The 16,949-nt window shown below is 40.2% G+C and overlaps 1 protein-coding gene and 1 pseudogene across 2 annotated transcripts in view; one reads left to right on the top strand and one right to left on the bottom strand.

Annotated features, from left to right (window-relative positions):
• The window catches only part of SGSM3 (small G protein signaling modulator 3), a 33,553-nt gene that overhangs the window by 16,233 nt on the left and 371 nt on the right, over positions 1 to 16,949 (bottom strand). The window lies entirely within an intron of this gene.
• Positions 9,664 to 9,779, top strand: LOC112484279 (annotated as a pseudogene).

Genomic DNA, 16,949 nt, shown 5'->3' on the forward strand with positions numbered 1-16,949 from the left:
ACTGCATGGTTCTGGGAAGCTGTTGATATTTATAGGACTCTATCTTCCTGAGCCTAGGTGATTGGTTCGTGGCGAGCACTGATCTGAGCTGGGCCAATCACAACACTCAATAGTGCCAACATGATCAGACCAGGTGTGAACACCTGACCCAATAAATATCTTCTTGGAAGTTGTGAACTTGAGACCCAGAGAGCCAATGTCTGTCCCCTTTGGTGATGGAAGCACACAAATATATGTGTATATATACATGTATACACATATGAATGTGTGTATGTTGGTATAATTACTTGTATATACATATTACTAAGTATGTACATACATATATACAAGTATACATACATATTTACAAGTGTATATACATGTAAATATACATATTTTAAAAGTTAAAAATACATTTTATTTTTTTAAGAAAATAATACTATTAAAAAAATAAAGCTGTAAATTGATACATTCCCTTGGGAATGGAATATCTACAAATATTTTCACATCTTTTATAACTATTCTCCTGGAAACTTAAGGAAATAATTTAATTAAAGCAAAAAGGTTATGTGCACCAAAAGGTTTACTTCAGCATTACCTATACAACAAAAACATGAAAATCATTTCAATGTTAAACATTAGGGAAATTCATCAGATTTTGGTATACTGACGCAAAAAATGTGATTTAGTCATTTCACATTCCAACTACAGACTTCCGCATCTGGCTAAAATGGAGTTACAAGGACTGGATTTACTTTCCCAACTCGAACAACTAAAAAGCTGGAAAAATACATGAAACTGTGATTTTCAGACACTGGATGACAGGCAGCACAGGACACTGAATCCTGGGAGAGAATGACGGTCCCCCAGCTGCCACCTGCAGGCTGCAGTGCCAGGAGCTGGCCCGGGAGCTGGAGAGAGAGCTGGAGGCCAGAGCTGCGTGAGTACAGAGCAGAGAACGGAGGAGAGGCTGGGGCAGGAAGAGCTCAGAAACCTGCAGAGGGTACCCGCAAATCTTCACCTGAATGCTGGCCAGAGCGTGTGTGTGAGGAGGCTCCCCAAGGCTGGGAAAAGGACCACCTGAAAGGAACACGAGGAATAACACCTGACGCTCACCACACTAGGTTGTTGTGATGTGTTATCCTTTTTATATACTGTGGAATTTTATTTAGAATTTTTGCACCTATGATCACAAAGGATATTTGATCTGTAGTGTTCTTTCCTAGTTGTGCCTTTTTCTGGTTTTGGTATCAGGATGATGTTTGCTTTAAAGAACGATGTGGGAAGTTGTTCCCCTCTTCAATTTTCAGGAAGAGTTTGACTAGAAATTGGTATTATTTCTTCCCTAAATATTGAGTAAAAATCACCAATGAAGCCTTGTATGCCTGGAGATTTCTTTGTGGAAAGGTTTCCTACCACAGTTTCTTAATAAGTCTATTAAGTCTTAAGATTATTTTTTTCTTCTTGAATGAGCTTCGGTAGTTTATGTACTTGCAAGGAATTTGTCCATTATTTAAGTTCTTGGATTTATTAATGAATTTAATCCAAAACCAATAAAGATGACAGAAATCAATGAAGTAGAAAACCAAAAAAAAAAAAAAAAAGAAAAGAAAAGAGAAAAAACTAATGAAACCAAAATCTGCTCCTTTGAGAAGATCAATAAACCTCTGATGAGACTTAACAGGAATAAAAGTGAGAAGACAGACTGTCAATTTCAGGAATGAAAGAGGATATATCGCTATAGATGCTAGAGGCATTAAAAGAATAAGAGAACAACTTTATGGCAGTAAGTTCCATAATACACAAAAAGAACAATACCATCATGACCAAGTGGCATTTATCTTGGGACTGCAAGACTCGTTCAATATTTAAAAATCAATCAATGTAATTCACTACATCAACAGACTAAAGAAAAAAACTATACGATTATTTCAACAGATGCAGAACAAGCATTTGACAAAAGTCAATATTCATTTATGACAAAAAAACTCTCAGCAACTAGAAATAGAAGGAAACTGACTTAACCTAATAAAAGGTAACTACAAAAATCCTACAGTTAACATCAAACCTAAAGAAGAAGGGCCGAATACTCTCCCCTAAGGTTGGGTACAAGGAAAGGATTCAACGTAATTCCAGTCAAAATCCCAGAAGAATTTCTTGGAGAAACTGACAACCTGATTCTAAAATGTAAATAGATTAAAATAAATAAATAAATAAATTTAAATAGATGGACGAAGGAACCTGAACACTCAAAACAATTTTGAAAAAGCAGAAAGTTGGAAAACTCTCACTACCCGATTTCAATGCTTACTATAAAGCGACAGTGCAGGGCAGCACTGGCGAAGGACACTGAGATCACGGGAACGGATGGGTGATCCAGAAACTGACCCGCGTGATGGTGAACTGATGTGATGGATTGAACTGTGTCTCCCCAAAAGATGCTGAAGTTCCAACCTCCAGGACCTCAGAATGTGACCTTATTTGGAAATTGAGGCTTTGCTGATTTAGCCAACTAAAGATGATGACATCATTAAAATGAGCCCTAATCCAATATGACTGGTGTCCTTATAAAAAGGAGAAATTTGGACACAGACATATATAAAGGGAAGATGAAGTGACGATACACATGGAGAACACTACGTGAAGCAGACACTGAAGAAGCTAAAGACAGTCTGGAACTACCAGAAGCTGAGAGAGGCAAGGAAGGGTCCCTCCCCTACAGGTTTCAGAGTGAGCACGGCCCTGCCGACACCCCGACTTCAGACTTTGGGACTCCCAAACTGTAAGATAATATCACAGTTGTTCGAAGTCACCTGGCTGGTGGTGCTTTGTTATGGCAGCCCTAGGAAATGAATACAATCAAATTTCAACAAAAATACAAAGGCAATTTAATGGAGAAAGGATGGTCTTTTCAATAAATGATCCTAGAAAAGCTGGACAGCCATTTGGGAAAAAAAAAAAAGAACCTTAATCAGTACCCTCACACCATATACAAAAATTAACTCAAAATAGGTAATAGATCTAAAAGGAAAACCAACACTATAAAATGTCTAAAAGAAAATACAGGAAAAAATGTTTGTGACCTTGGTTAAGCAAAGATTTCTTAGATAATACACTAAAAGCATGATTTATAAAACTAAAAAATTTGATAAATTTTATCAAATAGAAGCCATAGGTGGTAGAAAATATATTCAAATCACATATCTGATAAAGGACATGTATCTAGAATATAAGGAATTCTTAAAACTCAGTAAGCAGGAAACAATCCAATTAAAAAAAAAAAGGGGGGAATATTTGAACAGAAATATTACCAAGAAAGATATACAGATGACAAACAAGAATACAGAAAGATACTCAACATTCGCCATTAAGAAAATGCAAATGAAAGCCACAACATTACCAACACCAAAACCTGACAGTATCAAATGCTGATGAGGGTGCAGAGCAGCTAGAGCTCTCACAGGCTGCTGGCAGGAGTGCAAAATGGTATATAGCTTTATCTGAGATTGACCAAAAAAGATATACAGATGACAAACAAGAATGCAGAAAGATACTCAACATTCGCCATTAAGAAAATGCACATGAAAGCCACAACATTACCAACACCAAAACCTGACAGTATCAAATGCTGATGAGGGTGCAGAGCAGCTAGAGCTCTCACAGGCTGCTGGCAGGAGTGCAAAATGGTATATAGCTTTATCTGAGATTGCCAGAATCTGAAAACAACCCAAATGGTTTTTAACTGGTGAATCAATAAAGAACTGAGGTACATCTGTATGATGGAATACTACTCGGCCAAAAAAAAAAAAAAGTAATGAACTACTGGCATACTTAGTGACATGGATGAATTTCAGATGTATTATGCTAAAGGAAAGAAGCCAGATTAAAAAGATTACATACTTCATAATTCCATTTACACAACATTCTGGAAAGACAAAACTATAGGTGCAGAAAACAAACCAGTGGTTTCTATTGGATGGAGCAGTAGGAAGAGCAGACTACGTATGACACGGGGCAAGTCTTTAGGGTGAGAGAACTGTTCTGTATCCTGACTGGGTTGGTAATTACGTGACCGTATGCTTTTGTCAGAGCATGCAGAACTTCACACTAAAAGGGGTGAATTTTATTGTATGTAAATTATACCTTAATAACATAAAAGAAGAAACAGTATGCTTAGTAAAATCTACCAGACACAAGAGTATAAAAAGAATTCCAATTATGGGGACTAAAGAAATATGAATACTTATTTCTTTATGGATATTTATGATCCAACATTAAGGGAAAACATATAGTATTTACACCCAGAAATATGTATATCATTCATTCATTCATTCATTCTCTGAATATTTCTCCAACACATATTATGCACTAGGGCAAGAATGATTTACAACCTAGAGGGGGGAAATCAAACGGACAACAGATAGATGGATAAATAAATAAGCATTCCAGAGTGTGCTAGGTGCTCTGAATAAAAAAAAAAAAGGCTAATGTGATATGGAACCCAAGGAAGAAATCTCTGAAGTGCTATCTGAGTTGAAACCTGAAGGATAAGAAGCCCGTCCTGCAACGATCTAGGGGCAGAGAGCCATGGGCAGAAGGAATGGCAAGTCCAAAGGCTCTGAGGTGGGGAAGACCTTGGAGGAGCAGAAAGGAGCCCAGGGTAACTGGAACACAGTGAACAAGGTGGGCAATGGAAACTGGAGAGGCACCCAGATCACCAAGGGGTTGTAGGCCACAATGAAGGATTCAGATTTTAAGGACAATGCGATCCCACAAAAGGGTCCTCAACATGGTGATGATAGGTAAACATGTTTTTAAAAAATCACTTCAGCTGTTGTGTGGCAAATGGCTCATAGAGTGGCAAGAATGGATGTGGGGAGACAAGTCTGAAAATGCAAAGTCCAGGAAAGGGATGATGGGGAGTAAGACTGAGTGGTGACAGCAGAGGTGGAGATGAACAGACACCAGTGGGTTCGAGATATAATCAGAAGTAGAACCGATGGTCCTTGTAGCTGGTTGGATGTGGGGAATGAGGAGAGGGGGCAATCAACAGCAAGGCCTAGGTTTCTAGTTGGAACTTCTGGGTTTATGGTGATGCCATTTTCTAACATAGGGAAAAGGGGAAAAGAAACAGGCTTAGGCCACACAGGAGTTAAGACTTGTGAGATAATTTAAATGTTGCTTAGAAATCCAAGTGGGAATGTTATATAGGTGATTAGATAGACTTAAGTTTACATCTTCAAGGAGACACAGAACTGGAAATATAAATTTGGGAGCCTTTCAGTCAACTATCCAACCAATAAACATTTTCTGAGCAACTACCATGAGCTAGACACAGTTCCATGTGCTAGGGGCATAGCAGTAAAACAAGATGGACGAAGTTCTTGCTCTTGTAAACCGACGTTTTCTCATCTATAAAACAGAGATGACAAATGAGAAAATGTAAGTAAATATGTATCACAATACATGGCATGTAGTAGGTCCTTAATAGTTGTCACACAGCTCTTAGTGACAAACAATAAATAAGTTAAAATAAGTAAACAAGGAATAACTCAGAAAAAGACAAATACTGTAAGATCTCACTTACATGTGGAATCTAAAAAAAACAAAAAAAAAACAAAAAAACAAAACCCCGAAAAAGCCAAGCTCATAGACACAGAAACAGATCGGTAGTTGCCAGAAGCAGGGGGTAGAGGTGTGTGTTTTTGGGGGTTGGGGGGGAGAAATGGGTGAAGGTACAAACTTTTAGTTATAAAGTAAGTCATGGGATGTAATGTACAGAGTGGTGATTATAGTTAATAATACTGCATTGCACCTTTGAAAGTTGCTAAGAGAGATTTTAAAGAGTTGTCATAAAATTTTTTTTGTAATTATTTAAGGTGACAGATGTTAATTAGTTATTGTGTTCATTTCGCAATGTATACAAATTAAATCTTTATGTTGTATACCTGAAACTAATATATTTCAATTATACCTCAAGTTTTTTAAAATTATAGGAGAAAAAAGTAGGTGTATAAATAACAACAGGATAGGTTACAGAATAATAGGCAGGGGCAGAAGTACTATTTTTGATAGGTGGTCAGGGAAGGCCTCTCTGAGATGACATTTCAGCTTATGTCAGAATGATGACAAGGAGCCAGCTATGCAGAGACCTAGATGGGCAGCCCAAGTGGAGGAAATGACCTGAAAGAACAGAAAGTTTCTGACACTGGAGAAATAAAAGTCCAGTTTGTCTGAGGCAGAGCAGTGAGGGGCAAAGTAGCAGACGGCAGTGGAGGCAGGAGCTAGATTATGTAGGGCCTTCTACCCATGGCAAAGACTCTGGATTTTATTTTAATGAGAAGCCACTGGAGAGCTCTGAGCAGGGGCGTGACATGGTCTCTGATTTAGGGTTTTGAAGAAACCACATTTGCTATGATGGAGCATGAACTCCGGAGGAAGAGTGGAGGCTATTACAGCTGTCCACTGAGAGATGGTACCTTGGACTAAAGCAGCTGAGATGGTGACAAGTAACTAGATTCTGGATATAATTTGGAGATGCACCAATAGACAATGGAAGGAAGGAATCAATGGCGTCTCCCAAGGTTTCTGACCTAAGCAACTGTGCAGGGAAGACTCAGAGGAGAGCAGATTTCAGGGTTAGAAATCAGGAGATCTGCTTTGGCCATGTGAAGTTGGGATGCTTAGTTGACTTCTCAGTGGAGATGTCAAGTAGGCGACAGTATACATGAGTATAAAGCTCACCAAAGTCAGAACTGGAGGTGTGAATTTGGGAATCATTAGGACTAAATGTCACGGCTGAGGAGAGAATGCAGAGTAGGAGGCCTATGACCAAATCCAGTAACATTCCAGCACGTAGAGGTTAGGGAGAAAAAGAAACAGGAAATAAAATTTGAGAAGTAGCCACTGAAGCAGACGGAACACTTGCAGTATGCGGTGCTGTAGAAATCAAGAGAACGTGTTTCCAGAAGGAGGGGGTGATCATCAGTGTCGCATGCCACTTAGAAGCAGTACGGAGATGGAGAATTACTCATTTGGCAAGCTGGAGGTTGTCAGTGATCTTGACAGGAGCTTTAATTTTTAATGGTGAGGGTGAAAGGCCTATTTGAGAGGGAATAGAAGAATGGAGTCATCAACATCAAGATAACATGATTTCAACCATTTAAAATATAATACGTACATGCTGAAGGTAACATAAACATGAATTATGGCTGGTTTAGGTGGTAGGAATATGGGGTTTATTGGACTTGATATTTAATGTTTTCTTTTTTGAAAAATTATAGAAGTATTGTTTAAAAATAATTACATCACACAAAAGCCTGCACACAAATGTCACAGCAGCATTATTTACAGTAGCCCCAAAGTGGAAACTTCCAAATGTCCATCAATGAATATAAAATGTGTATATCCACGCGATGGGGTAGTATTTGGCCATAAAAAGAAATGAAGTACATGCTACTACATGGATGAACCTTGAAAACACACTTGGTGAAAGACGCTAGTGACAAAAGACCACATATTGTACCATTCCATTTACATGAAATGCCTGGAATGGGCAAATCCACAGAGACGGGACGCATATTGCTGGTAGGTTGATTAGTGGTTGCCAGAGGCTGGAGGGAGGGGAAAATGGGGAACGACTGCTAATGGGTTTCTTTCAGGGGTGGGGGGGATAAAAATATTCCGGAGTTTGACAGTGGTGATAATTGCACAACACAGTGAATATACTGAAAAACCTCTAAACTGTATACTTCAAAAAGGTGACTTTTATTGTACATGAATTAGACCTCAATTTAAAAAATTACAGTTTAAAGATATAACACTGAGGAATAAAAACTACCCTCCAAGAGTTTTTCCTGAGGTCCACGGGTGACGCCCTGGACGTACAGCAGCTGTGTGCGCAGCGTCTCCAAACCCTGCCTTGTTCTTCCCTTGACGGAGCTACTACTTATCACCTCAAACATCCACCTCCTCAGGGGTCTGTTTACACGAAGCCAAGGAAAGCAAAAGTGAAAAATAAAAGGAGCAAAACTGTTAGAAGTCGCTTATCCGTAACTGTGAAAAGGATTCCTTTCTCTCTCCCTCGTAGAACTAACACTTTGCTAACACCACTCCGCACGAATCTGACATCTCAGCAACCTGTGAAGTCAGGGACTCCCTAAGCTGCTAAAAGGTAAAATCTGTCACTTTACCTTTTAAAATGACTATAACAAGTTTCTCCCAATAGTCTAAGTAATCCTGGAAAAAGAACTGACAACACTTGAAAATTCGGTTTCCAAGCCATTGTTTTTGCTTCCTTTTTAAAGGCTGTAAAGAAGTTCCCAGGTGTGTGACTTCTCATGGGGTTGCTGTTGCTTTCTATTACACTGAAAGGCAGTACTTTCCCCAAGGCAAAAGCCACGAAAGGAAGTTTAAAGGAAAAGAGACGCTTACAAACTAGGAGACTAGAAAAGTGCAGCAGTTTGTAAGTCAGGCTTTCAGGGAAAAAATGCTATTTCCAAGTCTACTTTCACAGAACTGCCTCCGTGTGCCCTGGGTTTCCTTCACAGCCCAGGCATTTGGTCCCCGGCCACAACCTGAGTTGAGGTCACGGGGGACCGTGGCTCGTTCTTTTCCGCTGAGAACACAATAAGATGCAAACACAAATGATACGTTTAAATGGTAGCAGGATAAATTTAAGCTTCAGGTCAGAAGAAAATCTGGATTATAAACACAGTCATCTGGGTTTATCGCTGGAAGTAAGTTGTGGTCGCTCTTCTGAGTTTTATAATTATACTAACACAAAAACAGTAATGGAAATTAAAAAAAAAAATTAATTCTGTCCTAAGTTTGCCATCCCAGTCACATTTTCTTCTCTTCTATGCTCTTCTCTTGGTTTTTTTTCTACATATATAATACACAGTTCTCCTAGTATTGGTTTTAAAATATTTTTTCTCCACTGAAGTATTAGCATTTCCCTAGTAATTATGTAGTCTTTATAGTCATGTGTTCTACAATTTACCACTCTAGTCATCTGTCAATATGACAGTAAAGCATCTAACAGCAGTTTTTGCAATAAAAACAACACTGTGAGGAACTCTCCTAAAGATTTTTTAAATGACATTAACACATCTGTCTTGTTTGGGAGAAGATTTAGGTTTTTAAAAAGTCTTTTTCTACTTTATAGTGTCAGCTTTGTAAACAGAATTCAAAATATAAGATTAAGGTTAACACATTATTGGTATTCGAGTTTAATATGATGCCACTTGAAGCAAGGTAATTAACCTAATGACCCCTAAAGTAAACTTAAAATTGTACATTATAATTACAGCACAGTGGAAAATTACTCTCTTAATAGCTGGCTCCAGAATGCTTCCCAGAGAAGGAGTTTACCTTTGTTTGGAAAGATATCTTGATAAGCTCCTTACAGGTGGAAGGTAAGCCCTGAAGACATACATCGGAAGAATGGAGAAATCTATCAATTGCCTGGCAAAAGAAATCAACAGAAATTTAGAGCTGGGGGAGAACAGAAAATACAGGTGGCCTGGACAGTTGAGGGGAAGGCAAGGCAAGGCCAAAGACAAGGTGAGGACCTGTATCCTGCACAACAAAGTGACCTACGAGACATTAACACTCTGTGCGGCTGGGGCTGGGGAGGCCTGGAGTGTGGGGAGAACCAAATGCCTCTTAAGAAAAGGATACCCCGTCTACGGCCATGCCACTCGATGGCCTGATCCCGTCTGATCTCAGAAGCTAAGCAGGGTCGGGCCTGGTTAGTACTTGGATGGGAGACCACCTAGGAAGACCAGGTACTGTAGGCATAAAAAATAAAAAATAAGGGATTGTAACCCGACAAGGTCCTTGCAATCTGTGAGGTCAAAAAAGAAAAAAAGAAAAGGATACCCCTAAATCCCATTATTGTGTTGTTGCAAGGTAAAATCCCTTCATCATCCTAAGAGCCTTGACCCATGACAGGTGTGGGCTGTTTGATGCACGGAGGGGATACCAAACTGCCGGAGGAGTCCCACAAGCTCCCGTCTGAGTTCCTGCGCTTAGCTCCTTGTGCTCCCTCTGCCTGGAATGCCCTCCACCTAAGCTGACTTCTCATTCTCCAAGGCTCAGCTCAGGCGTTTCCTCCTCCGGTCTGTGTCAGGTGCCCCTATCCGTTCTATCCATAACACATCATACCATCTATTTAAGCATATTTATCTTAATGATAGCTACCATTCATTGCAGACTTTCTAAGTGCCAGGAACTCTAATAAGCAGACCTGGATTAAAATACTTACAGGTCCTTTAGTCTAGCAATTCCTACTTCTGGAAATTAATTACACTTCAGCACAAGGATTCACATGCAAGGACATTCACTACAGCATTGCTTGTGAAAGCAATATATTAGGAAATAGCAAAATAATAGAAACCCTAAGTATCCATTGATAGGGAACTGGTTAAGTGATAATACATCTACATAATCAAATAGTGCACATCCATCAAAAAAGACTGGGTCTGCTATTCTATGCATTGATAGGGAATGATCTTTAAGATATACTGCTAAGTGGAAAAAGCAAGGAGCAAAACAACAAGAATGGTAAACATTCTGTGCCTAAAAGGGGGGAAATTTTCACATAAAATTTAGATGGCTAGATGTGAGAGGAGCTGGGCGACCGAGAGACTTTTTACTTAATGGTCTTTTGTGCCTTTTGATTTTCGAACTATTTAAATGGAATTTAACATGAAAAATAATGTAAAACTTTTAGATAATCATAGAATAAAAGATTAAGGTACCCCCTGCCATATTTAATTCGGCATAAAAATAAGTATGAGGAAGTTCGACATTTTGATTTTTTTCCAAGACGACTTTTGCTGTTTCTGTAAAATAAATGTCCACTGTCAAGTTCTTTCCGTTTTGTTTTTTGTTGTTTTGGTTTTGTGTCTGCTTTACTAGCGCTGCCAGCACACACCTGATCTACTACAGAATCAATCCAGCGCAGCTGATTTTCATCAGGTCCAAAGAAGACATTTTAGTTCTTACCACACCTAACCCCTCAGGAGCATCTCAACTGTAACACTTGTCAGAGTGTGCAAGTGTCACAACCCTTTGGTTTTCCTCCTGCCTTTGTGGGCTGCTCCTTCTGAGTCTCCTTTCCCAGGTCCCCCTCCTCTGCTGGTTCTGAATGTGCCCAATGTTCTGTCTGAGACCCTCCTCTAGTTCTCGGCACTCTCGTTCACTCTCATGGCTCCAATGAACATCTATGGGCAGATGACGCCAATTTCTATCTCCAGGACACATTCGTCTGAACCTCAGGCTGGCACATCCAGCTGCACATTGGCCCACTGATCTGCATTCTTCACATTTACCATGCTCCCAAATTAAGTCGGCATGTCCCCTCGTGAACCTTGCCCTCCTCCCGTGGTCCCCATCTCAGGAAGCTGGCATCACCACCTACCCACCCACCTTCTCCAGGGCCTCATGGCTAACAGATTCTCCTTCATCTTCCCACTTCCACCCCTCGACTCTTACCCCTTTCCTAATGTTTTTAAAACTTCCTTCTTCTCTACAACCTGTTCCTACTTTCCAGTCGGGGCTGTCATCATTTCTCACCACCACGGTTATTACAAGTGTCTCAACTGGGACCTCTGCTTCCAGTCTTGCCCTCTGCCCGTCTACTCTACTCTGTAGCCGGAGAAATGCGACTAATCATTTCCTTCTCTTTAAACCCATTTTTTCTTCCCTCTGACTTTAGGAAAAGTCCAAATTTATTAACTTGGCTTATATGACCCTGCATGACCTAGCAGTCCCTACTGTAATTCCAGCTTCACCTCTCAATACCTACCTGTCATTCACCCTCAACACACACACTAGGCTCTAGCTAGAGCATACTTCTCTCAGACCTTGAAACCCACCTGCTTGCTCTCGGAGCATGCTGCTAAATGAAACAATTACTCGATATGTAAAGAAAGTCTCAAAACCTGGGCCCCACCAAACACCACAAGGCAGCTAGTGGCACTAACCTTCTAGAAATGGCTCCCTGCTCCAGTCACCCGGGCCGTTCTTGTTGAAAACATGCTTATTATTCATATCACTCTTTATCTCCCTTAGTGCCAAAGACATCTGAGTGAAGACTCACTATATTATCCAAATTTCTCAACTGCCTCCCCCAAAACTGGCATCAGCAGAAGAACAAAACGACTCCAGCAATCAACTCTACCTTGAGCTCCGCTCTCACAAGCTCACAGCTGGGACTGCTTTCCCTTCCCTGAGTCAATATTTTCTTTGTGACAGAGATAGAGTGTGTTCCTTTAGGCAGTAGTTAGGGTTGATTGTGCAAGGCAGAGCACAGACTGTGGAAACACAAACCAGGAAACAGAAACCTCGCCCCAGAATTCTGCAAGCCTAGGTAAGGCTCCCCCTTTCCTGCACAGAAGCACCAGTTAAATGAAGCTCTGCTGTGCAGATTTCTGAAGCATGCTCATCTATTCCAGGTCTTCCTGTAAAATAATTTATCTTCCAAGGTAAACTGGTTACTTCCCTGAGTCCCTCCCAGGATCATTCCCCTAAGAATTATAGCCTGGCAATACTTGGATGGTGACAACGAAAGCAAAAGCAAGGTACTGCACAGACCTGTCCCTGCTCCTCATATAATTAAACCACAGAAGTCAACACACTATCTTATCTTTAAGTAATTTATTTGGTCATACTATCTATATAATACTGGGAATTTTTCATTTGCAGATATAATATACATAATAACCCTAAAGCACAGTAATCCAATTCTGTTTACTTTGTGGCAGTGAATGGATGGAGGTATTAGAAGGGAGAGACCAATGAAAGATGGAAACATACTATTTACTGATCATTTACCAAACCTGAGGAAACCAGAGAGACCCACATCAGTGAGTCAGAACTGACTCCTAAGTTGTCCCTCTCTACTACACTGACTAGTATGGCTGCACTTGTCAACTGGGGACTTTAACTTGAGCAGAAATCTGTTTGCTGGTAATGTCTACTTCTTTATTCTTCTTAGGGACACTTTGTACACTATATGTTTCAGACACTTGACGATGACCTTCGGGGCTTCTCTGAGATTTCTCTTTAGATTAAAGTTAACCAGTTATTTTAACTCTTTTCTAAGTGGCATGGCCTCATGCCATGTAACAGTAAGTTAAGGGAGTCTCAGCTCCAAGTCACAAAAACTGACTCTGGGTAACAAATTATGTAATCTTAGAATGTACTGGAAAGATATGAGGGAGGGCAAAGAACTGAGGAAAAACTGAAGAATCGGGTCTCTGAGAACAAAAAACGGAGTAGCTCCAGCATCTACATATTAGGAATTAATCTATCGTTGGATGAAAGACCTGTGACTGGAACTGTCATTCAACCTAAGATTCAAATAAGAGGAGGAACGCATCAATTTGCCTAACCTGGGCTATGTGGCCACCACCTACTTGGTCAGGTGCTTCCCCAAAACAAAATTGAGCTGCTATTCTCAGAAAAACCTGGACTGGATGCTGGGCAGGCCAAAACAACACACGTCCACTACACTCTCAAAATGTGATGCCCCAAATGCAACATGAGAACCCAGGTGTAGACGAGGGGCAAAACCAGGGTATAGCCTTCATCCTTGCTGTATGACCTTGGACAAATGGCCAAACTTATGCCTCAGTTCCCATCTACAAGACAGTGATGTCACAACATGTTGTACTTTTGACAATCAAACTTTAAAAAATATGTGAAATGCTTCATCACCTTAAAGCTAACGATACTAGCTAGCGCTTATGGACTGCCTGTCAGACATGTTACATAGGTTACTTCAAAACGACCCTATGAAGTAGGAGTTATGAGCACAAACTCTGGAGCCTGACAACCTAGTTTAAAAAAAGTTTTTTAAAAAAGTGGTATTTGGACTTTAACCCTAATTTCAAGTCACACAAATTAAGGATATTTACAAATGAAACTCAAACACAAGAAGAGGAAAATGATCAGTTGTTTCATGTCTTTAGAATGTCAGCTAGAAGGCTAAGTAGATATCTAGGAGGCAGAAATAATCTTATCACTTTGTTAAAAAAAAAAAATCTCAGCCCTAATCTTAGGCCTTTCTCAAGTACAAGCCTCTGATAACTGGATTGGTGCTTTCAATCTCTTTTCTAATGTTACTCCTATTGATAAGGCTATTTAATGATTCTAAAGAAGTTATCTTCCCAAATTGTTCACATCATTAGCACAGAAAAAAACACATACAAAACCTACATCACACTTAGAAAAAGGAGGAATGTGTTTATAACTGGAAGAGAGGCAATAAAGCTGGACATGAAGACAGTTAACACTAACTGTGCCTCAAAGTGAAGTGAGTCTTTCTCCTCATTTATGAATTGTGATCAATGAAGTAACGAGCCTAAATGTTCAAAAAGGGGAGGTGATTATATGTATACTATTCAAACAATGGAGTCTTCAAAATCAGTTCATAAGCCACTGAAAGGAAGCCTCACTTTTTCTGCCATATAATACTGAGTGCTAGGACCTACCATCTACTGAACACAACATCCTATGAGATGGTCATTCAACAAATATTTATGGATTACCTACTGCTATTCTAGAAGATAGGGGTGAGGTGGTGAAAAAGACAAAGACTTTACTTTCCTAGAGCTTATGTTGCAGGCAGGTATTAGAAAGAATAAGGTTCAGTTCCCAGGTCTGTTAGACTCTAAAGCCTACACTGTATATTTCACCTGAATCATCTCTCACTGGTGAGATACAGCTTCTGCTATAAGTCGTGACACCACTGCCCAGAACGATTTAGGGTTTCTCGCTGTTGACAATCCAGTGTCACTTTCTCAGTGAAGCATTCCCCCCCCAACTCCCAAGAGAAAAGATTGCTCAGTCAGCAGTTAACGTATCATACTGACATGTATGGATTTTTCTTCCTCATTAGTCCCTAAACTCTTTCAGGGCAAGTACCATGCTTTAACCTCTTTGTACGTCTAGAAGATGGTACATACAGTAGGTATTCAATAAATGGCTGAGTGGAGCTCATGGGATCAATTTCAATAGAGCTGAGGGTGGAAGTCAGACTGTAATGAACTAAGGAGTAAATGGAGTAAATGGAAGGGCACAGTTTGATTTCTTAGAGCAAATCTAGAAGGGAAGAGGAGGAAATAGTTTGAAGGAGAAATGTGATCGCAGGAAACTTTTTTTTTTTTTAAAGAGAAAGACCCAAACATATTTGTTGGCACGGTTTCATTCACAGTAGAAAGAGCAGGGGTATCAGAGTCAGGCTTGAATTTGAATTCTGGCCCTGTCCCTTACTGTAACTGTAGGAAATTCACTTAACATTTATACTTCAACTCACACACATTTAAGAAGAGAATGATAATACCTACGCCTCCCAGTAACAACTATAGCACCTGACAAACAGAAGACATTCAATAAGTGGTACTGACGATTATTTCTGTATGTGGAAGTCTGGACTGTGGTGTTCCAACCTTCTCATATAGCTCGTGCTTCAGTCCAAATATCCTGTCTCAGTCTATGTGCACTGTGTGACGGCAAATAAATAGGATTCTTATTTTTTCTGTGTGTACCACCCTCTATGCTATCCCACCTCCTTGTGATAGTTGGCATGAGCTCATGAACGGCTGTTATGGAAAATTACTTATGTCACCAGCTGAGGAACAGAGACAGTCTGGAAAATAAGTAGATGAAATTGATGTTGAATCATCAAATGCACACAATTTGGGGCTCCTGCCAAAAGTCTCATTGAGAACTAAGAAGAAACTCAAAACATAAACACAGAACATTAAGTTTCTAAGCCAACAGGTGTTCCCAACAGCCACTCCAGGCACAAAAGATGCCCATACGATGTAATGATTCTCTCCTGAGTTCCTTTCTCAGTATTTCATCCTATTGTCAGTTAATTTGTGAGGTCTACTCTAGTTCACCGACTTCTCTGCAACCTGACAAGATCCCAAATTCACAGCCTTTTAAAGTTCATGCTCTGGCCATTGGTCATGTTCACCTGTTACCCATTATCTGATCAACAGAAACACCCTTCCCTCCCAGGTCACACATCTCCATGCCTAAAAAGATATGAAAAAGAGAACTAAAGCCCAGGCTAATGTGACAATTACTGAAAAGGCTACATGCACTAAGGATTATCAAGACAGTAAAGATAACCTTTATTTAGAGTCAATTACAACCTAATCTTGCAGAACAAAGAAGATAAATCTACTGTTTAGAGTTCAGAGAAAACTGGGAGATGAGGAAGTAGGAAATACACGTGTATCTACAAACTTAATCACAAACATAATCATTAAAGTTACAAGTAAACAAGTCAAAGTTGAAAATTCATTTTTTAAAAACCTGATTAGGAACTTGAATTTGCCAAGAAAGAATACGGCAGAAGGGCACCTCTAAATATCCCACCAAAAAAAAAAAAAGAGCCATCAACTCACCAAAAATCTCACATGCTGCACAAGACTGCCCAATATGACAGTCATTCATCACTGAAAAGAAACTTTAATAGGTCGTCTTCTCTTCATATAAGAAGCATCCTGGATTACTAAACTAAGTAGAAGAATAATTTTCCAAATTTCAATCCTAACCACAGTGGGTGATCCTAGCCAATACATGCCTCAATTTCCCCAACGTTAAGATACAAACAATATTACAGTGTGTTCCGAGTCTCGGCCTGAATTTGCGCCTGTCGTTCGGGCCCCCGACCCGCATCTTTAACGCAAAATCACAAGTTACACCTGAGGAAAAGTTTGCTGCGTGAATGTGCCCCAGACAGCTGGTCTTTAAAAAAAAAAAAAAAGCCCGCATCAGGTGCGTTTTCTCTCTAAAATTTTCCAGCTGCCGGAGTGGGACGCATTCGGGCTCGCGGCCCCCGGGCACTTAAGCTCGGGCGCCGGCAGCGCCCACCTCCGGTTAGGCCAGGACATGCCGCCTCCCGGAGGCCGCCCCCGCGCCGGGCGGGGACGCGGGGACACGCGGGT

Source organism: Pteropus alecto, unplaced genomic scaffold (assembly GCF_000325575.1).
Source record: "Pteropus alecto unplaced genomic scaffold, ASM32557v1 scaffold157, whole genome shotgun sequence".
In the NCBI taxonomy this organism is placed as follows: domain Eukaryota; kingdom Metazoa; phylum Chordata; class Mammalia; order Chiroptera; family Pteropodidae; genus Pteropus; species Pteropus alecto.